Below are 21,574 nucleotides of genomic sequence, written 5' to 3'. Positions count from 1 at the left end.
CGTGAATATTTCTCTACATGAAATAAACACTTCTCTGCATAAAAGTGCGTGAACTTTTCTCTACATGAAATAAACTTTTCTCTGCATAAAAGTGCGTGAACTTTTCTCTACATGGAATAAACTTTTCTCTGCATAAAAGTGCGTGAACTTTTCTCTACATGGAATAAACTTTTCTCTGCATAAAAGTGCGTGAACTTTTCTCTACATGGAATAAACTTTTCTCTGCATAAAAGTGCGTGAACTTTTCTCTACATGAAGAAAACTTTGTTGCACTATAATTTATCAAATAAATTTGCTGCACTATAATTTATCATTTGTGTGATTTTCCATCAAGGACAACACTTGTCTCATAATGCCAACAGGTGAAAGGGCCATGGGGCTCCTTACTTGCGCTGCAAGGGGAAACACCCTATAATTATAGTAGTTGCCATAAATAACCCCATTTTATCTAAATCCATTGTACTTTCATTATAATCTGCAAGAGTAGGTTCATACAAATCAATGTGCTATCATACCATGAGAATGTTTATGAAGGCTCTTTATAATAAAATAAGATTTCATTGCATTTCGTTCACAAAAATAAAAACACTTTAACATGAACAACAATCCAGGAAGAATGAAACTCTGTGGCCTAAGGAAGATGTTTTCCTAACAAGATTGCATTCCATCTAATATCAGCAAAGGGTAACTGGCAACACAAAGACTTTGCCCAAGCCCATGTAGATTTGGCCAAGGGACAAAACTAGAACACATGTTTTAGGGTTTTAACTCCTCTACAATGACAATACCATGAGTTCCAAACTCTCAAGTATATTAATATTCTATTTACAAGTATATTCCTATCATTAACGATCATACAAAAAGGACTCTCTATGGCCTTACCATCGACTTTCATAGGGTTCACCAAAGGGAGACCTAGGTTTTTTTCTTTGGACATAATAGTTTGTTCAAATAACCCTCAAGGATAAGGTTAAAATTAAGCCACATGCAATACATATTAGGTTCATGTTTCATGAACATTATAAAACTACCCCATTTTCAATCTCACCACCAATATTTAGGTGATTGAATTATTAACATAAAAATGAGATCAATTGAATCAATTTATGAACTTGTTCAAGATAATATTATTAGGGTTAGCTAACATGTATGTAAGCTTAAACCACTACTATGGAAGCCAAACACTTAGATGCTAATTTAGGTACACACTAACATTTATTTGAAAAGAACAATAGCCAATGATTGGTTTGTAAAAGATTTTAGTGGAAATCAAATGATATTGGTTTATTCAAGATTAAGTGAAAGTCTTGGTGTCAATTGATTCCTTCAAAATTCTAGTGGAAGTCATAACATTGGATATAGTTTAGCTATTATCAAAATTCCAATAAGATTTTCACCAAAATTTCAATGAGGTTTTGAGTCTCTTAATTAAATAAAAAATTAACCTTAAACCATACTAAGTAAATGAAAAATATGTCATATACTAAGTAAATGAAAAGTATGTCATACTTTGAAGAGGATGAACTTTTTCAATTTGTATGAAATAATATTTATTTCAGATAAAAATTTAATAAAATGCATCATCTTCTTCCATATTTTTTAATTAAAACTAATAAAATGCATCATCTTCTTCCATATTTTTTAATTAAAACTTAATTAAATTCAGTTATACATTATTGGATGAATTTTGTCTTTATAGGTTTTAATAGTGGATTCATTATTTAGGCAACATGGTTTTAGCTAACCCAACCTAAAAGGCCACATGAAAACCCAATTGACCGAGGGCAAAGATAATTTCCTCAGCCAAAAACTTAAACCCTCATACTTAATGCAGTCATTCTAAAGTTCATCTCTAAACAAAATCCTTTCCTAGAAAAATGTCGACAAAGGTTCCTCCCAAAGCCTGGCATCATCAAGCGAAGACTTAGCATCGTCATCTTCAATGATCTCTTGATTGTCATCTTAAGCTTCCTTACAGTGCTCTCAGAGTACCCTCGCATGCCCTTGAACATGCCCTCCTTTTCCCTGCCCTCAGCCACGACTGTCTTCTCCTCATCTTGGCCACCTATTTCTTGTTGTTCTCTGGCTTCATCTATGATATCATCGTCGAGCTACTAAGCATCAGGAGCACACAGGATCCTGTCATAGGGAACGTAAAACAGGTGGTATTTCTCTCCAAAAGGGAAAACGAGAAATATATTATCGTCGGGGTTTATGTTCTTTCTTGGTGATGTGGGGATAATTTTGCTGGACTTGGCCCTAAACAAACATAGAGCGAGGAATGTCAAGGTCTCTTTTGCAGTGGCAGGGGTTTCTTCTTTTGCGATCGTTTATATCATGAGTATGATATTCGTTCACATCATATCATGAGCAGATCTAGATGTTTTAGGTCCATTGTTGTTTTAGTAAAACATCTGTACTGTTATTTTGATTTTATGTTCAAGACTATGAGACCTCTTCGTCCCTCACCATGTTCTTATTCATTGGTCAACCTTCCTCTATTATGTAGGTTTTATTATGAGACTAGGGAATTATAATAATCGAGAAGTGTTGGGGAATGATAAGCTTAAATCGTTGATTAATTTATCATTTGATTCAACTTTCCTATAGAGATCTGCCAACACCACCTTGACCTCGAGTGTCTGATTCTCCATTTTGTCGACTGTTGCTCGTCCCTTCCATATGTTTTCACCCCCTATATGTTGTTGTTGTTCTTCACAATCTGCAGCACCGATCGTGCACTTATCTTCCTCCTCTGAATTTTTCATAACCTCTTCTTTCTCGGGTTCCATTTTTGATAATTCAGGAGTACCACTCTTTGGGTTAGCGTGGGAGTGAGAATCCCTTTCAGGGATATGCTCATGATTTTTCTACAATTATGGCATCGACTGTCTCTTGCAGCTGAAACACTAGACGATATACAACCTTCCTTGACTCCCGCACAAATGACTTCACACCCTACATAGAAAGAAGAGCATATATTATTTAGTTAAACATAATGGTAAATCTCATGTAATAATTAAGGTTTCATGCCCCATTATTAAAGGCAAAGGCAGTCAAAATAAATACCTGAATCGCATCGAGTCTGAGCAGCAGAGACATGATCTGGGAATTATAATGATCGAGATATTCTCTCAGTTTCTCTAACTGTGTTCAGAGTTTGCTTTTCTACTTGAAGCCCCACCTACCAGATATATAAATGCGAATTTGAGTTTTATTAAATTCAACTGAACATTTATCCTCTGGATGAGTATGATTTTAAAATATTTACAAGATCTTGTCATCCCCAAAAGCCCATAAATTTCTCGCCAAGACGACAGATAAAATTTGGAAGGTCCTTTTTAAAGTATCATGATATGGCCCTCGCCTACATGCTCTGAAGATGGCATTGGAAATATGGATATTTCCTGCAGCCCATGTCACTTGATCAGATAGCGTCCAATATCCAGAAAACATACTACCCAAATAAAGCAAAAGTAAGCTGAAAAAGATTGCCTTCATCCATCCTCAACAAACTGATAATTTATATGACAAACAAGAGTAACAGAGGACTGATAACTCTGGAAAAATGCTGACAAGCAGGTTGCATCAATATGATAACTAGGAAAGGTAAACACATATACTAAAAATAGCATATATCTTGTCTAGGTCAGAGCTAGTTCGTTTGTTAAAACATGTCTTGCAATAACAAAAGCCAGATAGAGACTAATGCTTTAGATCCATACAAGAATTGTTTATTCTGAACCCTGTAAGTTCTAACTCAACTAAAGAATCAAAGCGTCATGGCTTAACACTTGATAAGAGGAGCTAAAACATTTTTTCAGATGAAATGAACATAATTCATATTCGTTTAGGCTTTTGACCACCGAAGAGATGCAATGTTGCTCAACTGTTTTTCTTTCTTCTCCAGAGAAAGCCATGTCTCGATAATCAAGAACAATCCATATAATACATCAACAAAGTAGGGTTTGGTTCATCCAAAAAAATTAGAATCTTCTTTTCATTGTGGATATATGACTTCCCCATCCAAACAACTTCTCATCACAATCTCCAGGTTGTTGTTCACGGAAGATGGTAGAACATCACAGCAATGTCTCCTCGGAGACTGCAAACACAGATCCACATTTTCTTAATTAGTATAAAAAGGAGTAGAAATTTCCTAATTTACTCACTCAAGTCAGAAGTTAAGATAAATCATAAATACAAGGATGTAAAAGTTCACATACTTGCTTCCAGTTCAGTTGTGACTTCTGTGATAGAACTCTGATCTGTTGCAGAGCCTACAATGCACTTTTACCCAGTTGGAAACTAGCCCCAGTTTTTCTTGTATAGGTAGTGGTGATTCCCTTAGATCCAGTGCTAACACTTTCCAAAAATAAGACAGCAGGCCTCAGGCAAGGATTTCTGGAAACATTATGAGTGTTGAACATAAAATGATCTGTCATCGTTTTCCTCCAATGCATGAAATTCTGCTAAGGAGATTCGAGTTCACGTGGGAATTGTAGGCTATCAAAAACATGTACAGTGTATCCCTGGTGCAATCTATCATAGCAGATAGTCTGTTGAAGAATCCTACTAGAATCAACCTTCACTGCCTCAGAGAGATGTCCAAAGGCCTGTGTTTGATTCATATTAGGGAATATGGGTGCCATTGCATCTAAATGATGAAGTGATACCAAGGGTGTCAGTGGGTGAGCGGAAAACCAGCCTAACAAGTTTCTACGAAAATAGACCTATTGATTGCAGAAAAATATAACTCAAAATCCTTGACCATGTATTAAGTTTCTGATTGCAAGTGTTGAACATAAACTGCTCTGTCATAGTTTTCCTCCAATGCATGAAAGTCTGCTGAGGAGATTTGAGTTCATGCAGGAATTGGAGGCTATCAAAAACATGTACACTGTAGCCCCATGACACATACAATGACCCCTGCCGCAATCTATCATAGCAGATAGTCTATTGAAGAATCCTACTAGAATTAGCCTTCACTGCCTCAAAGTGATGTCCAAAATTAGCATCATCAAAATTCCCCTTGGCAGGGTAGATAAATTTGAAATTCCAATAGATCTCAAGTTAATATTACATTTTTTTATTTAATTATTAAATATAATGATATAAACATTAGTGAAAATAGCCCAGTAATGTACATACAAAGATGTACAATTTGAATAACTCAAAACCATATCAAATTAACCAATAAATAATACTTCTAACAACTTAGTAGATGCAAAGAATGAACAACATTCTCTAATAATTATACTTGCAACAACTTTCAAGATGCAAGGACATTCTGTAATATTTAGACAAAAACCAAAAAAAGACAAAGATGTACAATTTGAATAATTCAAAACTATATCAAATCTACTTTTAACAACTTGGTAAATACTTGTAGCAACTTTCAAGATGCAAGGACATTCTGAAATATTTAGACAAAAACCAAATAAAGACAAAGATGTACTATTTGAATAATGCAAAACCATATCAAATCTAGTTTTAACAACAAATTAAATATGTTAGATTTCAAGCTGTTGTGGTAGTTCTTTTTTGGAGTAGCATGATCCAGATTATCCACAGTATTGTGTTTATTCTGTCGATGTTTCAAACCCCAAAGAGGGTCCATCATTAGGACTAAGATAGAATATGAATGACCCCTGGGAAAATGGGATCAATCACTGGCTTCAACTTCTCACACTCTATGTAGCCCCTAAGCCTCTCCAAGTTGCAACCACTCACAGTCACAATGTAAGATTCTGCCCTCGGATGAGGTGAGGGGTTGTCAATATCTATAATTTTTACTTTCTCTTTGTCAACCACATAAGATCTGTGTGAGTCTCCTGCAAAATCCAATTCATACCTCTAATCAATATTTTTTCCAGAACAAAGACATAAATCAGGAAAGGTGCTCAAAGGGCAAGTGTAGAATCAGGATTGGATCCTTTTAGCCAAAAGCTGTTTTTTGGGTTTTATATAGAATAAACTGTCAATAAAAAATGCAATGTAAAATTCCAAATGGCATTTCATGAAGAATATAGACCTGCTAGAATTTCTACACTAGAATAGAGATTCTTAATTTTATTTTGGCCTACAAGCCCTGAACTCAAACATAAATTTTGTTAAGAAACCTCATTCGCACCAGGCATGGAAGGTCTGCATCAGACAAAAGATGCAGACCAGGGTGAATATGTGGATTCCAGTCTATCGAGTAAGCTTTGCCACTAGACCAGAATCCAACTTTGTTCATTCTACATCATTATTATTACTGGGATTGTTATTCTTGCATTGTTGATAATGATTAAAACTTATTTGGATAACCTTACGTCTTAAAAGAAACAGAATTCGGCAGGAGTAGTTGTTGACATGTATGGATCAGACATAGCAAAATGATCCAAGAATTTTATTATCACAACTTACAATATAGCACAAATTTGAGTTAAACTTCTCCACACCATTACCATTTTGTGTAAAGGGGGAGACTGAAACTATATTAATTTCCAAAGACACTGATTTTGAATTTGAACTTGCAATGCAAGTCTCAAATTTAAACTCCTTGCTTATTAGGCATCCAAACTACCAAAAAGCAGTCAATGAGCTTGCCAAAGATAACAAGTTTATATAAAATTTGGATACATTAAAAATAAAGGGAAAAATGCCAGTGGAACCTACCAATGGTGTCAAAAGCAAAGTCAAAATTTTGTGGTATTTGATCATAGCTTTGCTTCTTATAATCAATCATAGTATTAGCTCCTAATTGTCTCAAAAAATCCACATTCCTAGTGCTTGTATTAGTTGCAATTTTTGAAGCTCCATACACATACTTGGCAAGTTGAACAACACAACTATTAGTGCAATTTCTTACTTGATAATATGCAGAGGAAGAAGATTATTAAAGGAAAAAGATCTAGTTTTCACTTTTACCTAAATAGCTAGGCTACCAACACCTCCTGCTCCACCTACAACGAACACAATCTCACCCCTTTGAAAATTTACTCTATGAAAACCTTCCTGTGTAGTTTGAAGGGCTAGAGGAAAGTTGGCTGCTTCTTCAAAGGACATGCTTTTGGGCTTCAAAGCAATCAGACTCTCTTCCACTGTTGTGTATTGTGTTAAAATACCACATTGTTTTGGCCTAACTGTGTTAAAGTTTTGGATATTACCATATACTTCATCACCCTTTCTAAATTTTGAGACATTATCTCCTTCGTCAACTATTACTCCGGCTACATCACAACCTGCCAATGCCAAGGGTGTCAGTGGCTAAGAAGACAACCAGCCTATCAAGTTTCCATGAAAATCAACCTAATGATTGCAGACAAATATAAGTCAAAATCCTTGACCATGTATTAAGTTTTTGATTGCATAAACTGTCACATGGTTAATTTTTCTCACTTATAACTTCTCACTTATGTGCTAAGATGTGCTGGATGGGATTTCCTCCTTCGAAAGGTTTCTTCATCTATGTCAACTCCAAACTCAAAGATAGATACTGTTATTTTGATTTTATGTTTTATTTTTTTCAACCTGAAGAAACCAAATATATTTTATTGATATGAAAAAGGTAGTTACATTCCGTAGATAGGTGTAACTTAGGTGTTTAAGAGCTTGTTCAAGAAATGCATGATGCTTCTCCAACTGGAAAAGTTCAAATAAGGAGATGTTAACCCTTATTCTCTTCATGTCCTTAGCCAGATTATAATTGATACCCAGCGGGAGCTCAGGACTAGAAGCTTTATTCTACGTGATCGTCTTTGGTGTAGGAGTGGGACTTGACGGGTTTGGTAGAAAGTGCATGTGATTTTGATTGCTTTAAAGGACCCATTTGCATAAGCTTGTACTGCTCCCTGGTTAGCACAACATCAAAATTCTCAAGGGATGGCATCTTATAAGCAGTTTTGAGTGCAATCTTGGTAGCGTGGAAGGTAGAAATGAAAACAAAGTAATCAGGTTCAAGTTCAGCAAGAATGGGCAGAACCAATTGGTTGTCCTCCTTGTCAATCCCACATAGCTTAAACTGTAGCCTTAGATACTTTAACATGGTGAGAAAGTCATATATAGTGTTAAAGCTACTTGGGCTCAAGTTGATGAGCTCATTCTCTAGCTGGTGACCTCGGCTAATGATCGTATAAGTGCATATGAGCCCTAACCTATTCTTCATTGACCCAAGTGTGTGTGAGCCTTGTTATTTGCCTTAATCGACCAACCAAAGTATGTATGAGATTTCTTGTTCTTTGTCTTGATCGACCAACCAAAGTACGTATGATCTTTCCATCCCATAATGACAGGTCATTTTTGTGTTTTCCTTGCTTCCATGCATGGGTCCTGCCTTCCTGCTTGTTATGACAGGTCTCATTTGAATGATGGTAGATTCATTGGCCCCAGCCTTTAGGGCCAACCTCCCAACTTCTAAGAAACGAGCGACTGCATCCTTTACATAATTATTCTCTTGTTTCACTATCATATGTTTCCCAAACTCAGAATAGTTTTTGAGCATGTCATCCCCAATCAACTGTGCAGCAAGTATAACAAGCTCCTCCTGAAACTATGAACTCTCCTTGTCTTCATTTGTTACAGTAGGCCTCAATGACTATTGGATCCAGATCCAGAAGTGTTTTTGCACAAAGTGGTTGTTATTGTTAGCTCTTCTATGGTATATATTAGGGGAATCCAACAAATTTCTCCAAGAACCAAAGAAAGGAATCAATTTTGCCACCAACATTCTCAAATGAGGAAATGCTAAGGATGCAGAGACATTTTCTGATGCACAAAAATTATTGTCACAAGGGGAGAATAAGTGAAATCCAAATCATGATGGCCCCTAGAAGCCCTAGTTTCCAAATCATAGGCATCAAACATTTTCTGATGCACAAAAATTATTGTAACATGGGGAGAATAAGTGAAATCCAAAACATGATGGCCCCTAGAAGCCCTAGTTGCCAAATCACAGGCATCAGGTTCTACATGCACAAAGTCATTCAGACTAAACAATTAGCAGGTGATGGTCTCTAGAACCTGGTAAAATTGCCCATTATCTGCATGGTTAGAAGTTTCTAACTTTGAACACAATGCTTGCTTTGCCACTAAGACAAATTCTACATTATTCATGATGATCTTTGATGCGCAGATCAAATCATCACTGTACATGTGCATATTATGCATGTTTCTGAGTGAATAAGTATGCAAAAAAAGATTTCACAAACAAGTTTGTATTAAAGTTTGAGAAGCATGCAGAACTGAATGTACAACTTGCAGCCAATTACATCTACAATATGTAAACCATAAGAATAGTTGCAAAGAATTGAAAATGTATGTTATTGTGCATAGGAAAATGAGACAGGAATAAAACAAATCTTAAATCCCAACTATAATCAAGTAGGATCAACGGAAAAGCATCCCTTCATGAAGAGTCTTTGGAAATACCCTTAACATATAGCTTGAGCATATGTCCAAACAGACCTTGTTTATAATGCGTTGTCTAGAAAGCAATTATAATCAAATAAGAACTATGAAAATTGTATTTTCACTGACACTTTCTTTGGAAAGACCTCTAACATATAGCTTGACTGTATGCCCAACCAGATCTTATCCAAAGTTGATTAACTAGGAAAGCATTGACAAATTTAAAATATTACATGAGCCAATAAATGGAAGCATGCCATATAATAATTTCCATAAAAGAAAGGTTGTGAAAATCAATTTGACAACATGAAATGGAAGGAATATTTATTCAGGCATAAGAAATTTAATCGACACATCCTTGGCTTAGCAGTATTAACAGTACTAGTCAAGAAGCTATGAAGATTTATGTATGAGCTTTCTTGCCCATAATGAGAGGTCTTTTTTGTGTTTGCCTTGCTTCCATGCATGGGTTAGGTACCAGTCAATTGTGGAAGTAGGTGGGACAACGGATGAATGACAAACAATGGTTTTTTGAGCTTATTCTTATAACATTCATTGTACATTATAATGTGTCTATTGTGAAGTATTGTTCTTTTGGATCCAGATGTCCTATTCACTGTAGATCAATTTTTCTAAAAAAAAAAAAAACAAAAAAACAAAACTCCCAACAACTTCTAAAACTTTATTCCCTTATCTGATTGCCAACATGAAAACAGAGTGTCAACAGACAATCGCTATGACTAAGCTACTTTGACAAAAAATAAACAAAAACATTATTGTCCAACTTTATTCATTCTATCCTTTAGAATAATGTGTATTTTGTTCATCCAAAAGAGCCATGACAATAGCAAGGAAAAATCCCTCAAATTTTGTAGCAGTTCAAGTAGCTCTGTCAGAGCCTTAGCCCTATCCCGAAAGGTAAAAACACTAACCTGAGATAGCTCTCTATCTATTTTAACTAATTGATTAAACATTCTATCTCCAACAATGTTTAGATTCCTCCTAATGTCTTTGTACTCCTTGCCTTCTTCTGTTAAACTCGGAAGATTCCAATAATTTGTTTTCTATTTGAAAAATCTTGTTCTCTGTTTTGTTATTAATGTCTAGGCCATTTTAGAGCACAAGTAAAGATTACCATACCCCTGTCATCTTTAGTCACTGCTACTCCACTAGTTACCTGGATTTCCTTTGGAGATCCATAATTCTTTATTCAATGCACATGTCCAGGAAAAACCCAGTATGTATTTTGTGAAGTTACAATTGTGATGTCAGATTTTGTAAGTTTAGGTAAATGGTTGGAGACCCATAATTTCGAAATTAGCTACAAAGTCACTATAATTTTGAAGTTTAAACTTCATATAATCATATCTACGAGTTACAATTTTTGAGGTCCTTCAAGTGTATCACTTCATCAATTGATGAGATTTCTCAGCTGAACCAGGTTTATATGTAATTTGTTTTCTAAATTGTGTTCTAATTTAAAGCATGCACCGATAACATATTGATTGTGCATATCTTATTCAAATACAATGACAATGACATTGGGAGTTTTTACTCATAGTGATGTCATCTAGATCAAATGGATATTTTGTTCGAGGCCTAGAGTTTCCACCTATTAATCCTTTCTTCCAAATCCATGTAATTACTATTCTGTGAAATTTCATTTATTACTTTAATTTTTTTTGGCAAGTTTGAAGTCTAAAAACTATTTTTTTGGGTAGATCTTACCCAACATTTTGGTAATCCTAAAAATTTAATCATATAATCAATAATTTCTCACTTGATTTCAACATAGAACATTCACAACTAATATACTGAGCACATATCGAGCCTACTGTTGTCAACTATTCATCTTGGAATCACCATCATATTCCATGGTGATTTCCCTCTCTCTGCAACAATCATTTTTTATTTTTTTGTTTGAAATAAAGAATGCCATTCTCCTTTAGGATTGAGGTTTATTGGTTGGAGATTGTTTTTCTAACTAACTTATATAGGAAATTTTGGTGATTTTCACCATGTATTATGATTGTTGTCTAATATAATAATCAATTCATCTTGTGAATTGAGTCTATCTCAAGTGGTTAAGAAGAAATTGTTATTCACCTCAACCATTTTCAATCTTTGTGATGTGTTCACTCTTTGTGAGCCAGTGGTTGATTGAGACTCTTTATGATCTGTGAGGATTATCCCTTTCTTGTTCATTGGCTAGAGGATGGGTGGCTTGAAGGTGGGGTTGTAAGTTACATGTGAAAAAAAATAAACATCTCATTTTTCATAGCTTACTACTAGAACATGTCTTGTGCTAGTCTTCGATGAGATGCAGTTTCAAAGTAATATGCTATTCTCTTGTTTTTTCATGTAGGTAGAATTTCTTTTTCCTGGGGAAAAAATCCAATAATTTTATATTGATAATAAGATTACATCCATATATGCTAGTAGGCATTCCTAAAGGCCAAGTAGCCTAAAAAACTATTTGTCGAGAAGAGTCCAGATCTACAAAACCTTAAAAGCATTTGTAGCCATGCCATTTGTCAAGTGACCACCCTCTCAAAAGGATACATCTATACTCCTATTATCTATACAAACCCTTTGTCCATAATCCAAAATTTAATCATTTACCTGCCCCTATTTATATAATTTACATCCCTGTTATAGTCAAAATGACCATATAGAACTGCTGAAAACACTGATAAGATCATTTGTCATATTTGAGAAAAAAACATAGAGAGAGTAACAAGATTATTTAGTGCCAAGTGTCATGAAGAAATTATGTTTGCTGGCCTTCCTTCAAATTTGTGACTTTCAATGAGGCTAGGTCCATTTCCAAGCTGACTTTGGACAATCTACCTGCTTCTTGATTCCTGTTCCTGGTCAAAGGAAACATAAAAATAGAAGGTAAGTTGTATGTTTTGAAAAAGAGGCTGCAAGTGGTAGCTCAAAAGTTTAGAGGCTCTTTTCAGCCAATTTATGACTAGCTTTGAGTCCCCATACACATGAAGGTAGGAAATCTTGTATTCTCGAGCTAAGATGAAACAAAAGTTTTAGAGACATTAAGTCTACATAGTTGTTTGAGGCATGATTGATACAAGATGAAAAGGATATGGGTCCCTAATGCTTTTTTTATCAGAGTTTGTAAACTTCTTTGTACAAATTCTATTTTATTATATGAATAGGTTTGCATATGTAAAAGTCTACAAGTAAAGAACAACCTTTTAAGTGGTGCACTTATGCATTTGGATTGATCCCAACAATGTTATAGTTGGAGATGAACTTTTGCATTAGTGGGATTTTAGTTTAGAACATTTTGCAGAAGGTGGAGGCAAGAGAGGTGGGAAATAGATGGTTCAGCAAGATGAGGATTTGCACTCATCCATTAAGAATATTTGTGGTTATAATGAAACTTCATGCATTGATCAACTTGTTTTCTATTGTTCATTGTGCACCCTTTTGCATGGCCACCACCTTCTTCATCAACAGTACAACACCAACTCCATCACTTACTTGGCTTGATTTTCCTTTGTGAGATTGAAACAGAACATAGACATAACTGACACAAACTGAATACTCAACATCCAGTGCTTTACAATGGCAGAAAATCTAGCATGTTGTAACTTTTTTGATAAAATCAACAACATAGAAAACATGCTTAGCATGCAATTGGGAAAGAAACTCTATACCAGTAGTGGTGCTTCCCCTCTTCTTAAATGCATGTCTGAGTTTCCCTAAATCATAAAGAGAAGCATTAGGATGAAAGCCATTGTCCACATATATCATCATGGGCTTCTCATCTCCAGTTTTAGGATCAACAATCTTCAACACAAAAACAAGAAACACATTAAGTACCATTGCGGAAACTCTCCAGCAACTCCAACTTTGGAAATTATAGAACATGGGTGTTTTGTACCTTTGCTTCAACTAGGATGATCTCATATTTGAACTTCCCTGCAACTATTGCTGCTATTGTGCGCCTATGAGATTCAACCTGAAAAACAATTCTAGCAGTTAATATTCAACTCCCATTCCTTACCTTCACTGATTAATTCATATGAACTGCACCAACATTGACTTCACTCAAATCAAAATCTTAAAATATCATCCATATACCACTGCTTGATCTTGGTCTTGACATGAAACTCCATAGTGGTCAACTACATTTTCTGAGATGATACCCATGGGAAAAAGACAATCTTGTGCTTTTCTGAAAAATTCAACCTATTGCAAGTGGCAGCAAAAGCCATCAATGCCTTTCACACAAATCTTTAATGAAGTACTTATATATCTATCCTTGTGCAGGTGTGTGTATATATATATATATATATATATATATATATATATATATATATATATATATATATATATATATGAAGGCTATATTAAAGACATAGAAGAGTATGGATAAAAAAATCAAATTGAAATTGTTGACAAAATTAAAAGCCTTATGTTTACAACATCATTAACTTTTATTGATGCCTACCTTTGAATTGATAGAACCTTCCCACACCATAGGATTGATAGTCATTAACTCCACTCCTACACTGACGCCTGAAGAAAACAAATTGAAATCATAAACTTATCTAAACTCAAACCTACTATGATAATCCAGTGGTAGCAACATATATTGACATACCAATGTCATAAAACCCAACTTTAATTGCAGCTGAAACATCTACAATTGCTTGTAGGTTTGAAGATCATTGTCTATTGATAGTGTTGACATGTATAGTCTCTGAAGAGATGATGTGGTAAGCAACATGCAGTTGTCACAAAAAATTAGGCATCCAACAAGAAAATAATTCATTTGACACATGAAATGGTAGGATATACACTTGGGAATCCATCATAAAAAGCAGCCATCCTAAACTCATTGGCATATTGAGAGCCAGGTGCAAGAATAATACCCACTACAATATCACCAACTTCAACTAGATTAAGTCTAGTCTTTTCAATCAATGTCTGCAGGAAGCTAGAGAACATTCATAGACAAATTTGTGCACTCATGATTCATGGGCCATAATGGTTAGGAGGAGAATTTTCAAACTGCATAAAAAATTCATGAATCAATTTATCGGTGTAACCACTAATCCATACCTTAAAAATAGGAGCAAGCAAGTCATCGATAAGAGTATCCTTAAATCCTCCACATTTAACCTTGCAAATAGGGGTACGATAAGCCTTGCAAAAGTGATAATCAGATAGAGAAAAACTAGGTGTTGATAAGCTAATCAACAAGAATTAGGAAAACTCTGAACTCAATCAACCACATATGATAAAATGCAAAGCGTTGGAAGATATTTCCTGAAAAACCATCAATTAAGCTGGAAAAAAATGGAAACTTACGCAACAATGACAACATCATCACCAAACTCAACAACTATTTCATAGGAAGCACTATCTCCAGCAGCATAAACTGAAGCCTAGTAAAAAAAAAATAATGATCAATACTTATATTCTCGCTAGAAGATCCATGTGTTAAATATACTCAACACAGTCTTGACTCTCTTCTAATGTAAAGAAGATAAAATACATTTTTAATAATATATTTATGGCAAAACCAAATTAACAATGGCCTAAAACAAGGGTACAACAAATCTAGTTAAGGGGATTCAATTGTTAGGATTCACCTTGACTCGGGAATGATAGTCTATAGCTAGTGGTTTTGGGCCCATGGTATTATGCCAATTATATTTGGATGGAAATAAGCTTATAAATAGGCTTATTAGTCTCCATTGTAATGTGCCAAAGGTTGAGCAAGTGTGGGCTCCCCGCCCATTGTAAGGGGCCAAGGGTTTACCAACTTGGCCAGGCTTTCATGGAATTCTGTTAGTTGGGTTATCCCCATAGTTGGGGTTTTCCTAGGGTATTTATGGGGTTGTTAGTGTGCGTGATTGATTCTATATTGTGTTGATGATTATGTTTATTTACCTTGCCTTTTATACATGACACCAATTAAGTTGAACGTAACGCAAGCATCCATTAACCCCCATACAATTGTACCTCAAGCATTCTAAATCCATCAACACATTCGAACATATAACATTGAATTTATCATTTCAACACAGTATCAACTACCATACCCATTGCACAGAAAGTTATGAACAATAGTATTCACCCAAAAACTCCACAAAACACAACACTCATAGCCCTTGCCCGAACCCCCACCGGACAAAATTCAAAAAAGAAAGCAAAAATAGGAAGGTTGATATGTAAGCATAGAGTATATTTCACCATATTTTTTTTATTTCAAAGAATTCTAAGTGAGTATCCATTTGTATGGATTACTTTAACTTTATTTCTGGTGTTACAATTTGCTTTAGGCTTTGACATAAGACCATCGTGTGAGTTGGGGCTATCTATTCTTCAGGGCACATAGAGAGTCGAGTTTTTTCCTTTCACTCCCCTCCATTCTAGTAATTTTGTGGAATTATTTTGGGTGGTGCCAAACATGGTCCATTAGACCAGAATCATAGATAATCCTAAAAGTTAATTGTAACACTTAATAATTCCCAAAAAACTATAGCCTCAAATTGCACCCAATGACCAAAATAAAAAGGAAATGGAGCAGAAGGATCTAGGTCCATTTTGAAAAAGAAAAATTCCTGTATGAAGTTAAGTTCCACTGTAATTTTTAAAATCTATGTGGGAAAACCCATTAAAGTTCAAAGAACAATAATCTTGTAATTAAATTTAAAAATAAAGAAACCTCTTCATATTTTGGTTGCGAATATAATGACTTGCAACCTTGGCTCTCATCCATCATCACTGAAGAGTCTAGCCCTGATGTTTGCTACATCCCCCCAACTCTCTTAGATAGTTGATCTACGAATAGCTTCATCCACATTTAAATGGTTCCATCTATTATTATTATTTAGGTTGTCATCTATGATGTTGTCCTCTAGCTTTGCGATTTTCCATCTGTGAATTTTGCATCATTATCCTATAGGAGCTTCAGTAGAATTTTACATTTAGACTCAATGTTCTTAAAAGCCTTAACTTCATGATGCCAATCCTCTTTGTTCAACTCCATTCATTGTCAATCCCCTACATTCTCTAGCTGTTTTCTCCACCTTTTATAACATTAAGTCACATCACATGATACAGTCTCTTCTTGGTGGCTGTATCATGGAAGTGATGCCACCATGGCTTGGTGAGCTAACAAGTTTGAAGGAATTGTACATTTAACATGACTAGAGGTGCTAGTATTCCCATACATCCACATGTGTTGCACGTTCTCTTAATTTCTTCCAACAAGGAGGGGTCTGAATTCTCACTTAAATTTTCTTTAGTCCCAAATGATCTCCTTAGTTACCTATCTGGTTCCTCATTTTTTGAACCATCTTGTTACATAGGAAAACCTTATTACATGAATCTTCACAACAAGACACCTAATTTCCTACAAGATATCCTGAATACTCCTATATTTGATACCTGATTTATTTGAAACCTGATTACTGGAGAGTAGAGCCTCTTTCAATATTGAGCGTATCATTTCCTTATTTAGTACATAAGTTAGTCCCTAAATTGGAGCCTCAAATTTAGCCTTTGTTTATATGCCAATGGAGAAAGAAAAAATGATACTATCTTTGTGATTCATTATTACCCCATCATTCCCAAATCTGCTGCTTGGACCCTAGTTTCCCCATCAAGATTTAATATGAACCAAATCTCAAGTGGTACTTCTCTAGGCAAGGGGTTTAGTTTGGTGGCAAATTGTATCAAGTTGTGGATGTATGTCTATATGTGCTCTTGTTTTGACTATTTTGAATTTTCTTTTCTTTGTTGATAGACCTTGTTGTTTTTCTTTGTGTACCTTGTTTTTACTTTATTTATACTATGTCTGATTTTCACACGATTGGGAAGATTTGTGACACTACAAAATATGATTGAATGGTAAGATAATATTCTTCACATTCTATGGATTATTACTTTTCTTTTGGTATGCCTATTATAGCATTTGGTGAGAATTTTTTGGTTGTCCCTTTGAAGAGGCAAAGTTCTAATCTGCATATGCTAAGTCTCTAAACTTATGGAATTTATAATTTGTGTACTTGAAGAGGAAAATAAAAGTGTAGCCATTATGTGTGTACATATATCATTGTTTCATAGTTCCATGCATTACACAAAATCTACAAATAGCTAGTTGCTCTTCAGACAAAAAATCTCGTGATTTTGCCTTCTTGAGTAGTCCATCATGAACAACTTCATAAAATAATACTACATTGTGTCACATGTTTATTTTTCAGTTTAACTCTTAGTTTCATTGTCATTAGACATTCTTGGGCCCCTTGCCAATTTTTCCAGTCACTGTCTTTGACAATATCTTCTCAAAATATATAAAAATTGTTTAGAAACTACATCAGAATCTAGATCATATTAGATTGGTTGCTTGTAGAATATTCATAATTATGCTTGTATTTGTATCAAATAGAGTGCTTTGTTCTTCATTCATTTTAGATATTCGACAGATAGCTGAAACAAAGTAAAATTTTGAATGTTGAATGGTTAACAAATTTCATTTGGATATATTTGTGTGCATCAACAATTTGATTGCAAATTTACTGATAAAATTGTGATTATTGAAGCACTAAATTTTTGAGATATGCAGATCCCTTGTAATTCTAACACTTGTTTCAAGGAATAGTTGCTGCATGATTTTGATAACTGTTCAACTATATTAACTTGGACTGGATTGTGTCCTGCATGAGTTACACTACTCTTCTTCCATATGCTATCCACTTATGACATTTCCTTTGCAATATTTGGTGCATTTGCTAGTTATAGGTCATTTATAAGTTATAAATGTCTTTAGAGTTTCACTTCTAATTGAGTATTAAAATGAGCATATTGATTCTCTTATACATAACTATTTTTCCCTCCACCTACTTTTCATAACTTCCATAACCATTAGGTAGGGACCTGCAGCTTCGATGTTGCTTTGCTTGTTTAGTAAAATATTGCCGAGACTTTAATTTATTGAAAGTTGTAGAATTTACAATTTATGAAGTTTCAAGGTCTAATTTTTAAAAGTCTAATTCTTTAAAGGGTGCTAGCTCAATGGAAGAGCACCTGCTTTACAAGTAGGAGGTTGGTGGTTTGATTCCATCTTGCCCTGACATCCATATGGAATGGCGACGATCAATTTTTGGCGAGGCTCTTTAACCATCACCAATGAGCTTTGGTCACATTTTTTGACCCTCACCAAAATATGAAATGGTGACGGTCAACGAATGCCACCATATATACCCATCAATAATGATGACCCTCAAAGGTCCATAACCATAAATCATTGTTGTTGATATGAAATGGTGACGGTCATTGTCCATCATTATAGTCATTATTTGTGATAGACCTTGAATGTCACCACAGCACCTGTACTTCTGGCAATGCAGCTTTTGGTGATAGTGAACGGACATCACCATATGTATGCACCAATAGTGACAACCATGAAACATCCATCACAATAAATTGTTGTTGTTCATAAGAAATGGTGATGGTCACTATCTATCATTATAATCAATATTCATGATAGACCTTGAATGTCACCATAACACCTATATTTTTAGCAACACCACTTTTTGTGATGTTCAGTTTTTGGTGACTAAGACTATGGTCCGTCACCATTGCTCATATAAAATGGTGACGGTCGCTATCCATCATTATAAATCATTATTGGTGGCGAACTTTGAATGTCACTGCAACACCTATACTTTTGGTGACTCTACCTTTGGTGACGTTTAGTTTTTGGTGACGGAGGCTATGGTCTATCACCATTGCTCATATGAAATGGTGATGATTGCTATCTGTCATTATAAATCATTATTAGTGACATAGTTTGAATGTCACCACAACACCTATACTTTTGGTGATGCCACCTTTGGTGACGTTCAGTTTTCGGTAACGAAGGCTCTTTTGACTATCACTAATGAGCTTATGGTGACATTTTTCGCCTCTCATGAATGTCCTTTTCTCTTGTAGTTCCTATTGCTTATTTTGTGTTCTAAATATAATTGATTTAACTAGTAAAAGTAACAATTAAAAAGAAATATTGATTCACCCCCCCTCCCAGTAGTTCCAACAATTGGTTTTAGAGCCAGTACCTTCACACAAAGCCTAACAACTTGAAGGTTGATCAATTAGAACACAAATTGTGAAGCCAAGGAAGAAAGACTCCAATCCTCCTAAAGATGTGTCTCCCTCAACCACCAAAGTTGAAATCAATAAATTTGTGAAGGCTCCACTTTTCAATGGAAACTTTGATATATGGGAAGAAAGAATGAGGAATTTCTTAAAGACTCAAGGCACTGAAGTCTAGAAATCAGTGATCACCGTTAGCATGATGGATGAAGAATCCAAGGAGCACAATGCAAAAGCAAGGAAGGCAATCCTGAATGGGCTACCAGATTCTATAAAGGACAATTTAGAAAAGTGTTCATCAGCAAAGGACATCATTAGGGGAGTTTTGAGGTCTAAAATGGGCCTCCTAAGGAAATTTTAAAATAATAGTAGAAATAATAAAATAAGATTAGATTAAATCATCAAATTTTAGAGGGAAAAAAGAAAAAAACTACTTTTTCAACTCATATTTTCAACTTATCTCCTTATGGGTTTACTCAAATTTCGAGTGGAAATAATCGTTGAATGCATAATTTGATTCCTCATCCAAGGGGTACCCATGTTGCATACTTTCGATGGACCCTGCTACACCAAAAATGAGAAATACATGAAAAACGTGATTGCAATCACGTTTTTCATTTATTTTTCATTTTTGGTGTAGCAGGGTCCATCGAAATTATGCAACATGGGTACTCTTTGGATGAGGAATTAAATCTTACATCCAATGAGTACTTCCACATAAAATTTGAGTAAAACATTAGGGAGATAAGTTGAAAATATGAGTGGAAAAAGTAGTTTTATTATTTTATTACTTTTTAATCCTTTTGCTTTTTTACTCCAAAAATGGCGAATCATCCCCCATGGTTGACATCATCACCTTGAATCCTATTGGTTCTTATAAAATTTATTTTGGTTGTACATGTTTCTTAGGAGGCCCATTTTAGACCTCAAAAGTCCCCTAATGATGGGACAAGCTTCATGACCTTCACTCAAAGGGAGCATTGACCATGACCACTAGTAAAGAAGATGATGGAAAGTAAGAAGGAAATCCAGAATCCATCATCGAAATCGAAAATAAGAATGATTACATCAAGGCTAAAGAATACCTAGAAGATGAAAAGAATGAAAAAGATTTTGAAGAAGATATCCTCGCTAAACTTATGACTACTATGGAAGAGATTATTAGTTTGAAAAAAGAAAATAAGGAACTTAAGAAGAAAGCACTAGCTGGTGACTAAGACCAAACAAGGAAGGAAGTTGACCTTGTCAAGCTTCAAGTACAAGAAAGGGATGAAGAGCTTGCCAGGCTTAAGAAGGAATTTCATCAAAGCAAAAGAAAGCATCACAAAGAAGTCATATCCATGAAAAATCAATTGGATAAGGCAAATAAATGGGAAGATACCTTGTCAAGCCATCTTGAACAAAGGCACAAAAGCTTGAAAAAACTTGAAGCAGAGATTAGTCAACACAAAGAAGAGGTCTTTGCCCTTAGATCTCAACTAGAAGAAGGAAGGAAACAAGCACAAGGAGCTGAGATGGTGATGGAAGCTTTGAAATTCATAGAAGGACAAGTTGATGAAGCAGAAAAGGAGAGAAACACCATGATGTGCCAACCAGAGGAAAAGGATGATGTCATCACCAAGTTAAAATTAGAAATCACCTCTCTTAAGGCCAAATCGTGTGAAGCAACCAAGATCAAGAAAGAAATGGAGAGTAGTCTAGCAAAAGAAAATGAAGAAATTTTCAAAATGAAGTCAGATATCATCTCCCTTAAAATAGAAGCAAATGAAGCAATACGTATCAAGGAAGAGTTGGAGAAACAACTTGCTAAGAATAATAATGATTGCGAAAGATTGGAAGAAGAGATTGTCTCCCTCAGGAAAAAGGTAGAAGGGATGGAAATTTTTTTGAAGAGCTCCCAAGCCTTGGATGACATGCTCAGCCATCAAAGATCCCCATTTGATAAATCAGGTCTTGGCTATGAAGGAGAATCCTCAAGCAAGAATGATAATGCTTCAAACAACAAGGATGTGAGGAAGCCATAAATAAATATTGATGCTCCCAGTTC

At 35.0% G+C, this 21,574-nt stretch overlaps 2 pseudogenes; both read right to left on the bottom strand.

The window, feature by feature from the left end:
• Positions 1-4,000: 4,000 nt before the first annotated feature.
• LOC149217940 (2-methylene-furan-3-one reductase-like) lies at positions 4,001-7,053 on the bottom strand (annotated as a pseudogene).
• A 5,775-nt stretch (positions 7,054-12,828) lies between these two features.
• On the bottom strand, positions 12,829-20,566 carry LOC149217939 (3-ketoacyl-CoA thiolase 2, peroxisomal-like; annotated as a pseudogene).
• Positions 20,567-21,574: the final 1,008 nt, after the last annotated feature.

Source organism: Pinus tabuliformis, chromosome 1_1, assembly GCF_031772625.1.
Source record: "Pinus tabuliformis cultivar Carrire ecotype Pingquan chromosome 1_1, CPIR1, whole genome shotgun sequence".
Lineage (NCBI taxonomy): Eukaryota > Viridiplantae > Streptophyta > Pinopsida > Pinales > Pinaceae > Pinus > Pinus tabuliformis.
The sequence above is the reverse complement of the archived record's forward strand: the minus strand, read 5'-3'. Positions and strand labels throughout refer to the sequence as shown.